Source organism: Aythya marila (genome assembly GCF_965140915.1).
Source record: "Aythya marila genome assembly, chromosome: 1".
NCBI lineage: Eukaryota > Metazoa > Chordata > Aves > Anseriformes > Anatidae > Aythya > Aythya marila.
Genome location: NC_139042.1, coordinates 27,971,152 through 27,982,161, shown reverse-complemented (window position 1 = coordinate 27,982,161; position 11,010 = coordinate 27,971,152).

Sequence of the window (11,010 nt, the reverse complement as noted above, 5' to 3'; positions counted from 1 at the left end):
GTGTTTGGGATTCGTGATGAAAACACTGCTGATAACCCAGTGATGTTTGGTTGCGGCAGAGCAGGGCTCGCACAGAGCCAGGATGGTTCTGCTCCTCATGCTGCCCTGCCTGCGGGGAGCCTGGGAGGCACCAGGAGCCACAAGGGGACACAGCCAGGACAGGTGGCCCAAACTGGCCAAGGAGATGTCCCATAGCACATGGCAGCATGCTCAGCAATAAGAAATGGGGAGGGAGAAGGAGTAAAGGGGGAGTGATGGCTTTTGTCTTCCCAATAAATGTGTGCTGTGCCCTGCTTTGCTGGGAGTAGCTGAAAACCTACTTGCCGATGGGAAGCAGCGAATTAATTCCTCATTCTGCTTTGCTTGTGCACACAGTTTTTGCTTTCCCTAGTGAACTGTCCTTATCTCAACCCAGGAGTTCTCGCACTTTTATCTTACCAATGTTCCCCCCATTCCACATGGGAAGATTTGAGCAAGGAGCTGGGTGATGCTGAGCTGCCTGCTGGGCTGCACTACCACAGGAAGAAGTCTGCCTTGCAATTACACAAATGCATTGCTAATTTCACTGTCTCCAAGCAATGAAATTAGGTGAAGAACTCATCTTCTTGCAAAAAAAAAATGTTCATCATAGTAAGTGGAAAGGAGCAAAGTAATTTTGTGTTAATTCAGAGCACCTACTTATCATAGAATCATAGAATATCCTGAGTTGGAAGGGACCCTTAAGGATCATCAAGTCCAACTCTTGACACCGCACAGGTCTACCCAAAAGTTCAGACCACGTGACTAAGTGCACAGTCCAATCTCTTCTTAAATTCAGACAGGCTCGGTGCAGTGACCACTTCCCTGGGGAGCTTGTTCCAGTGTGCAACCACCCTCTCTGTGAAGAACCCCCTCCTGATGTCAAGCCTAAATTTCCCCTGCCTCAGCTTAACCCCGTTCCCGCGGGTCCTGTCACTAGTGTTAATGGAGAAAAGGTCTCCTGCCTCTCGACACCCCCTTACGAGGAAGTTGTAGACTGTGATGAGGTCTCCCCTCAGCCTCCTCTTCTCCAGGCTGAACAGGCCCAGTGACCTCAGCCATTCTTCGTACGTCTTCCCCTCCAGGCCTTTCACCATCTTCGTAGCCCTCCTCTGGACACTCTCCAACAGTTTCATGTCCTTTTTATACTGTGGTGCCCAGAACTGCACACAGTACTCGAGGTGAGGCCGCACCAGCACAGAGTACTTATCCTCACTGACTTTAAAGGAAGCCCAGAGAGAGAAATTTCCTAGCCTGGGCACCTCAACTTCAGCAGTTGGACCTACAAATCTTCAGCCTGCAAGTATTCTCCAAAAATCTCTGTTATGTTGGAGGCCAGGTGGGAGCACAGCCCTGGTCCTGTGGCACCACATCCCCAGGGCAGCACGGTGAGATGGACAGAGGAGGCAGGCAGCCTGTGGGCAAGGGCCTTACTGGAACTGCTTCAGCAATACCCTTGTCCCCTTGGCAGGGTGTTCAAAATCCGGGAAAGTCCTTTCTGTGCAAGGGCTTTTTGCTAGATTGTGATGCAGAGGCTCTAGGGCTACTCCTAGTGCATTTCTTAGCTGCATGGAGATAGAAAGGAAATCCATGCTGGAACTGAGGAACAGCCCTATAAATAGTTCAAAAAGCAATGCAATGAATAACATGGGAAAGTTTCCTCTTATAACCAGATCTGTACAAATAGTGAGAAAAGCAAATAGCAGCGTCTCTCTACTATAGACTAAATAAATACTCTGCTGCGGAGGATGCTGTTGAAAGTAGAGCTTGTGCTTAGCTAATAAAGAGATCAGATTACCAGCAGGACTCATTGCCCTTTATATTTACTAACGCATGCAAAACAACAAAGACAACATCCTTACAGCACTTCATATCGTCATAGCACTGTGTAAACATTAGTCATATACCTCAGCAAACCCCAGGATCTTCTCAGTGCCCCGGCAAGGCCTTGCTTTATCCAGATACCTGCTGTGCTGGCCTCCCTGCGTATCCAGCCTTTTGCCTCCCCTTCAGGGTGGTTAGATATGACTGTGGCCTTCTATCACTTGCACTGGAAGAGGAACCTACAGCAGATAAATCACTGTGTAGTTATCAGACTGTAAACCACTGGTATTTTATTCTGTTGTTGGCTGGTGAAATGATCCAGCGCCCACACTCACTTCCCTGAGCCATCTAATACCCTTTCCACAGTCATTGCAAAATTAGTCACAAACTATACCATAAGCTCGCACCATTATCACCCATTAAAATTCTTCCTTACTTACAGAATGTTTAAACATGTGGTATTGTATCATGGCTGATATAATCATGGCTGACAGTGTGGGTGGGGAGGTGAATAAAACTTTTTTGGTCCATTTACTTCTTCCAGTGCCCAAAAGCTTTGCCAAAAATGCAAGAAAGGAAGCAATCACTCAAACAATCCAATAAACATTTTCTTCATGTGGCTGATCTCACGATACAGCAACCACAGTAACTCTAGTAGTTACTAAAGGGAACTTTTCTACCCCAGATAAATGATCTTATCCCACAAGAAATGTTTGCCTGGCAGAAATAACCAGCAAGCTAAGAGAGTTACATTAACTACGGTTTATTAGTTAGTGTCATAAAGCTCCTTCAAGAATGAGGAATTTGTAGGCATCTGTCTACATAGGAAAATACTGTTATTAGCCTGGACACAGCTTCCCTGCCACCCACGTGTAGGCTTCTTCCCTAGCAATGTAGAAAAACCCCATGTGATGTGAATCACCAGAGGATGCCTGGTTTTTTTCAGTGACTAAGGAAGGCAGTTGACTAGGTCACCTAAACTTCTCACCAAACAGTGCTCAAGAGTGCCTAAAATTAAGAGAAATTCATTCTGTCCGATACCTGTTTGGTGTTCTCCTGGCATACAAAATGAAGCTGCACACAGGTTTTCACACAAGGAACTGCCCCCAATATTAATGCACAGACAATCTTTGTTTTTATCTTTCAAAATTTTCTTTCAAACAAATCACTCCCTTTGATCTTTTCACCAACTGGAGACATTTCCACTATCCTGTGCTTTTACTCTGAGCTTGTGACAAATCTGCCTGGCAAAAATCTGTCTTTCTCCTTGTACATTCAACACAGACTCCTGAAGAGTGAGACTGGAAAGAGATTACACAGCCCATGTTTATAACAGATTTTTCTCTGTTCCTGCACTGCCTTGACTGAGTATTCTCCAAACTTCATCTGACTGTCTAAGGACAATAGGAAGATGCTGGAACTCACAGGAAGAGGCATTTTCACTGTGGGTTCTTGGGAGCACTATGAAGAAGAGTGGATTTTTGAGGAAAAGAAGTAGAGGAGGAGCAGGAGGAGGAGGAGGAAGAGGAAGAAGAAGAAGAAGAAGAAGAACAACAACAACAAGAACCAGGGACCCTGAAAATGAGCTTAAGAAGGTTAAACTGCAGCAGTGAAAAAGGCAGAAAAAGGAAAAAAAAAAAAAAAGAAAAAAGAAAAAAAAAAAGAAAAAATACCTCTAGAAAATAATCTCCTTAGGGAAATGAGAAGAAAAAGAAAGGTCAAAAAAATGTTAATTTATATGAAAATGGGAGCAAAATGAAGGGATGTTTTAACCTTAGATGGGTTAAGAAGATCCTCTGCACATTTCTTATAATCATTCCATCCTTTCTTACATGCTTTAGACCTTCTTTATCCTCTGCAACATAAATTTGAACTAATGGATCTTATTCAGAGCAATAAGAGACACAGTTTTTAAAGAATGCTGAGTATCTGCATTGCCAATGGACAGTAAGCTCTGGAAATCTTGTGATTTTCACCTGGGAACCTAAACACAGATGTAAATACCTAAAACTGAATGGATAGGCTTAAAACATATTGTCGAAATGTAGCATCAGATTTTATTTGATAAATCCCAAGTGAAAAAAACTTGGCATCTGAATTATAACTCCAGCCACAGAGCTTCTGGAGAGCAGTTAAGGGAGCAACTTCTGGGCAAGCAGAAGTAACTAGTAAAACTTTTCATGTTCTTTGAACAAAGGCAAGTGCTTTAAAATCATGTATTTTGTTTCTTCCTTTGACAGACTTGGAATGAAATTTTTACAAGTTTTTTGCCCAAATACATTTTTTTTGGCTCTTAAATATTTCTTAAGGGTTTTTTTGTTGTTGTTGCACTCACAGCTGTAACATTATCATGGAAAATAGTTATTTATAAGATCAGTCTTGCAAATACAGAATATTGTCCTATGTGTTTATCCAAAAAACACAATGCAGTTCTGTAAAATACTACGCAGTAATAGGCCACAGTAAATAGTCCCAGAAATGCCAACATACACACATACGTATGAGGGTATAAAGGATGCATATGTTCAAAATGAAATTTAACATTTTAATTATTAGTGCCATTTACTGAGTAGATTCAAAATAAGGAACAGTGTTGCTTTAGTGTTAAGATTAACAGTACATTTTCAGACAATGAAGGTTACTGTTTCATTGTTTTCATGCATTTCTGTTTAGCCCAGAATCCATGTCTAAATCGCTTTATGGAAGTCACACACCATTTCTTTGAGCATAAACAACATTCCTCACTCACAGACAAGAGCGTGATGATCAGCTTTTCCTTGAATGGTTAGTTAAAGGAAAGATGATTATTTTATTCCCCATTCTATGTGGAGTTGCTTTTTTTTTTACATGCTGATGTGCTGTGATGAGCACTTTATGATGCATGACTGACTGGCTCTAATACCACTTGATCCTTTATAAATTAAGAGGCAAGAGGCTGCAGCCTATCATGTAACTCCATTACTGGGATTTGGATTAAGAGTGTCTTGCACGTGTTATTTTCTTTCTTTCAGCTGCTACATGTTAGGTGCCTTGAGAATAGCTCTTGGAATCCTCTTCCTCAAGTTGTCCCTTTCCTGCCCACTTCAGCTCTCCTAAAGATCAGCCAAGGATATATTTGCTAGTGAGCTAGTGAGCCCAACTCAGGGAAAAAACCTGTAATCAACAGTAAGAGTAAGAAAAAGAGTAAGCTAAGAAAGAAATTTCCCTGTTTTATTTCCATCTGTCTTGCAAAAGCCGATCCTGCCTAGTAGAGCAAACACTTTCAATTGCACAATAATTTCCAGGTTCAGCCTACGGGTATTTTACCTGTTAGGCCGTGGAAGTAACTGTTTTCCCAAGAAATCTGTTATAGCAGATAGAACAGTGCATACAACAACAGTTAGGCATTTTTCCTTCATCTTTGAGAGCCAGCGGGTTTTTAAAGTCTGAAGACTGCTTTCTCACTTGCACTTCTCAGCAAATACACTTAAGCACCTTATCTGTCTCTGTCCTCCAGACACTGCGATGGCTATAGCACGCGGTGACCTGGTGGCTGCTGTGGTCCTGCATTCTCCTGGGACGTGAGACTTCCTACTGCAGTGCACCCACCACCAGCAGCTTGGTTTCTTCACGCTTGTGAGCAGCTGGGCTTTGGTCTGTGCATCACATAGCTTGAAGCTTATGGATGCAATTAGCAACTTCAGGAGTTGGACAATGGACATTTTCTAAAGAAAATTAATTTAGAGCATAACTGCTGTCAAGACAGCTTTCCTGTTTCATTAAGATATTTTTATCTTAATGAAACACACACAAAATGAAGCGCACACAAAATCAGCCATGTATTCTAATAGTCAAACTGTTACCAAAACTAGATAAGAGGGTGGGAAAAGCAAAGCCCTGCTTTGATCCAGTGTGCAGGTTCTTCTGATCCCTGGTCTTCTTAAATATCGATGTTGCATCTCCAGATAGATCAGCAAGGTATCAGTAAAAATGTGCATTGTCATTATGCTTTTCTAAAACGTCTGCTTTTGGCCACTGAATGAGACAGATACTGGGCTAGATGGGTCTTGGACATGACCTCGTACAACTATTCTTATAGTCTCTAATAAAAGAAGGTTGAAGAGCAGCCAGGGGTTCCTGGAGGCACAGTTATTCTAAGGGAAGGCATTCAAACACTCCAGTGATGGGCAGCCATCCAAAACTCTATGGTGGAAGGGTGGCAATAAACCAAGGAGATAAGCAGATGGCTTCCAAGCTACGGTATGAGTTTACAGCAACAAATACTAATAGTCTTAAGCCATTTTATGAACTTCTTACAAAATACCAAAAACAGCTATTATATGTCTGGGCTTCTTAAACATCAAAGCTATTTTTTTTAAGTTGATTTATGCAAGCCAAAAGAAGTTATGTAATTTTCAGTTAAAGCTTGTAGACCAAAGAAATAGTGTCCTAATGTTTTCCTGATAATCCTTGCTGCTAATGGATTCTGGTCCAAGTTTCTGCCCTCAATGCTTTTATATAGCCCAGTTACACTTCTGCAACACTTTCAGTGCAGTTTGAGAGCAGCAGCTGGAGTCAAAATGAGCCAATCTTTCCCTGGAGGAGCCATGCAATACTGGCTGTCCAGTCCCTCCTTGTTGTCTTGTCTCTGGCCTTTGTGCAAGCAGAAGGTGAGTCTCCTCAGGAAAATAATTTGGCTGAAGATGAGCCACTTTTTTCTCTTGCTGGGCTGGTTTTCAGTCAGACCATCTCCTTGAAATTCTCCAGGTAGTTTGGAGACGAGGAGGTGTACCTGCCTGGTTACGGACAGGAGAGAAGGGTAAAATCTCTGCAGCCTCATTTTAGCAGCGTATTAGCTGCTGAGGAGCACTGATGTTAACAAAAGCATGAGACACCCCAGTTCTTCAGGTCATTGGATGCAATTTGCAGGTTTGGTTGAGACCTTTAATTTGATCCATCATCTCTCAGAAAAGTCCACCCTTTGTACAAATGGATCAGCCAGAAAACTGTTTGGCCTCTGGGATGCTTTACATCTGCTCAGTGATCTGCCTGCTGTGAGACAACCTTAGAAAAGTGCCTGGCCCATACCTTGGACAGTGTTTCTCCTCCTTTTAAGTCCCATTGATGCTTCATTCCTTGCCAAATTTTAACAGAAGCTGACATTTATATCAAGCAGGATTTCTCCCTCCCTTCTCCCTCTCCCCACGCTGATGACCAGAAATGATACCTCTGAAGAAAACATTCTTGGCATCACTGCCTCACAATATTCTCAGCACAGGCAGAGGCATCGTGCATATAAGGCTGCTTCCAGTGTGAGAGAAGGGATATTTTAACATTCCTTCTCCCACCACACCAGTAAAAGGAGTGGTTATAGCCTCAGCCTAATGAGGGAGGGGAAAGAAAGTCTGTACAGCCAGTAAGACACAGCCACTGGACACAGGAGCTCCTGCAACACCAGCCAGTGTAAATGGGACTTTGCCATTTCCCTCTGCAGCAGTAAAGCTACCCTTGTTTATGGATCTTAGAAGTGGAAACAGAAACAAGCATCTTCTAGCAAAAATTATTTAAGTTTTATTTCTGTGATCGACTTTGTGATGTTTACCCTGGCTTAGATTATGCATTAAACAGCCATTCCTGACATTTGCTTGAAAAGCCAGTTGGTAAATCCCACAACTACAGAACGAAGAGTTTTAATAAAAATATTGAAACCCAATAAGCCCAGCTGATTATCAATCTCCTGATTAAAAATTTATGCCACAGGTAATTCAAAACTGGATTTTTACAAATGTGGTAAAGCAATTCAGAAATAAAATCTCCCTTGGAGATTCAACAGTGTTTTAAGTGTAGCTGCTGCTTTCCAGAGTAAAATGTTTTACTGTCACAACCAGCTGCGGTGGAAAAAAAAAAGAAAGAAAAAAGGAAAAAAAGAAGATCATTTTTTCCCCTCAAAAGAGTCTACACATAAAAGCTGCTATAATATTTACTACTACTGCCATAGGGGTTTAATTCTTCCTCTTTGAACACCAGTGGGTACAAGACTGGTACTTGAAAGTAAATGTTTCTTCTGCCTTGTAAAACACACTATTTCGCGAAAAACTTTGTTTAATGGAAGTTGTCATGGTTACCATCATAGGAGTGCTTTTGTGAACATTATCATCATTCTTCGTAGAGCAGTGACACTTAGTATATGTGATGGGCTCTAGGTACTTGCCAGAAGCCAGAACTGTCTCGTTGACCTTATAAAACGGACAGAAGGTCCGCTGTCTGCTCTCCTGGCAATCTTCTCACATACGTGGCACAACACGACACTTGCTAGCACTCCTTTAGACGTGACAATGGAAATATTTCTGCTGTGCTGTAATGGATGTGAGTTAATACATTCTAGCACTTCCATCAAAGAAGAAATGAGGTAAATGCTTGAGCATCACTTAACCCTCTCTCTGGCTAAAATGTTTTCTCCCTCCCCAACTCAACAAGTCCACACGAGGCAACTACAGTCTCTCTCCATAAGCCAGAATAGATGAGAGCAGCTGCCAGCCAAACAGGCAAAGAGCACTTGGAAATATTTACAAATTCGTAGGACTTTCCAGCTACTGAGATCTTGAAAGTATCTCTCCAGGCCAGTGGCCATCCCATACAGCCTTGTCAGGACTGTGGTGATGCATGCTGTTGTGGGGCACCAAAGGAGAGGTGCAGTGCAACACCCATGGTCTCTGACAGTTCCTGTCCATGCTTTGGGCTCGATGCTTCTTTACAGAAGCTGGTGACCAGAAAAAAAGGGAAACTCACCTGTGTGATCTCCACACCCCTTTGCAGAGCTGTGGCAGGTAGCCCTTGTACACCAGGCTGCCACATTAGGGGTGCTTAAACGGGGTGCTGATCTTTGCATCTATGGGCAGCAAGCCCCTTGTACTCGCCTTGAGTCCCAGGCTTTGGGATGATACAGAAAAGGACTCCAAATACTCAAGTTTTTATAGGAGTTGTTACTGAATGCTACAACTTTTCAATAAAAATTTTAATGTACTAGAATTCAAGTAAAAAAAAAGAGAGCAATTTGCTTATAAAATACATATTTGCTGTGCTGTGCTGTACCGTGAACTTTAGTGGGAGTGTGCATGCTAGGGTTTTCAAATGAATTTTAGAATAGTGGGACCTGGGAACCAAACTCCCTTAAACTCCACTGAAAACCCTTGCTTGGTGCTTTGAAGAAACAGCTTTTTATTGCATTGCTGTATTTTACCTCAAAATTGTAGAATTTTAGGAGGTTGGGTGTCTGGCTTGAGACCTACCACAAATGGACCTGACCTCACCATAACCTTTTAAAAAAACCAACGACCCAACAGCCTATGTGAGAAACTGCCACAAATATTTTGGCAGCATTTACCAGTCTGAAAGTCAGCCTTTTAGGGCTGACCTAGCATGAAGACTGAACCACATGCCAAGCCGTAACTCCCCTTCCTTCCAAAACAGCAATCGTCTTTATGCTTTTTTAATCCATAACCAAGTGTGCTAAGTCCAGTGCTGAATGATAACAAAATCTTGATCTGCAGAGCGATAATTTCCTTTGGGGCCACTGAAGGAGAAAAACCTTTCTACAAAGGCCAGGCCCTGTAAACCGAGAAGTTCCTCATTGCAGCACCTAGAATGGGAGGGAAGATGCCAGGATCAGAGCCCAGAACCCCACAGGAAGATCAGGATTCTGCCGACAGAATGAGATAGCAGAGGATGGGGCCAGCGTGGATATGGGATGTTTTGAAAAGTTTTAGTCTGGAATGAAAAATCCTCTTGTGTTTTGTCTTTATCCACAGTTCTGAACCCTCTAAACCAGGTGGTTTTTCTTTCTTTCAGAACTAGGACTCTTATGTATAGTATAATGCAAGAAGGAACTGCTGTGGCATCTGTCACTTCTCTTCTGGAATTGCAACAAAGAGAGAGAGAAGAAGAGAGAGAGAGAGAAATCCAAAATGCTGCATGAAAAGAACTGAATGGAGGATTTTTTTTCCTAGCTGAGTCACCTTCCACCAGAACTTAAGTTAGATGAAAAGGGACATATTTTTCTCCTCTCTTCCTACCTTACAGTGAAGCTCTGCCACTATAGAAAGAAATGTGGGAGGCTAGAAATATTCCGTATGTGATACCTTGATCAGTAGGTCATCCATACAAACAGAACAACCACCTCTTTTTTGCTTACTCCTTTTTGGGCTAGAGGAAATCCTTTTTGGACTCATGCTTTTCGTCACACGCTCCATCCTCACGGCTCGTGCAGGACAGATGATAGCCCGCCAGATAGAGAGTAGAAAAGAGATTGAAATCTGAACCCAGGTGTAGATCCGCCAGGGAAATCGATGCTTTTGCCTCCTGTTTTAGTGCATGTATGATCTGACATGGTTTCAGCTTTCGGCTTTCAGCTTTCTGCTCTGCCTTCATCTAGCAGCAGCCGGCCCTCTCCTGCAGCTTGCTCTCAGCTACTCAGACCAGTGTGTGATGGATGAGGAGGAGTTTTGCAGGTCCTCAGTGTTAATTCATTTTTGACAAGAGAGGGGGTTAATTTTTTGTCTTCCTTGCAGATTTCTCCTGCTACATTGTGAGCACTGCTACTAAATGTTATTTAATGAAAGGCTTGAAATTTTGGGAAATTTAACCTGGGAATATTTTTATTATTATCCTTATCTTTACACCATTATTACAGCCTCAAAAGGGTAAGAAAGTAATTAAAACTTAACCTCTCTTTTCAACAAACCATACAGAAGAGCTCATGTGAAGCACTAGTAGCAGAGAAAAGCTAGCTAAAGGCTAAGACTTAACACCTCGTTCATTAAAATCTCTGAAATGCTTGGAATTTAATGCAGAGAAGTCTTCTTTTCACCATAATTATGTGAAAGACCAGAATAAAACAGAGTTAAATGAAGAAAATGTATAAATAAGAGAGCCTAGAGTTTGTGGTAGCTTTACTTACTATCTTAATTATATATTTCCTTAGAATGTTTCTTTTTTCCCTCCCTGGGACAGATGGAATAAATTAATCTTAAATGCAGCATAAAATCTATTCCAGATCCTCTCATATGCCAGTGCTTAAACATTACTAACTAGAATAATAAAAGTCAGAAATGGAAAAGATCTATTAGCTGACCACCTAAAATTTAACATACAGAAATATATCCATTTAACTAAATCTATTTCTAAATATTT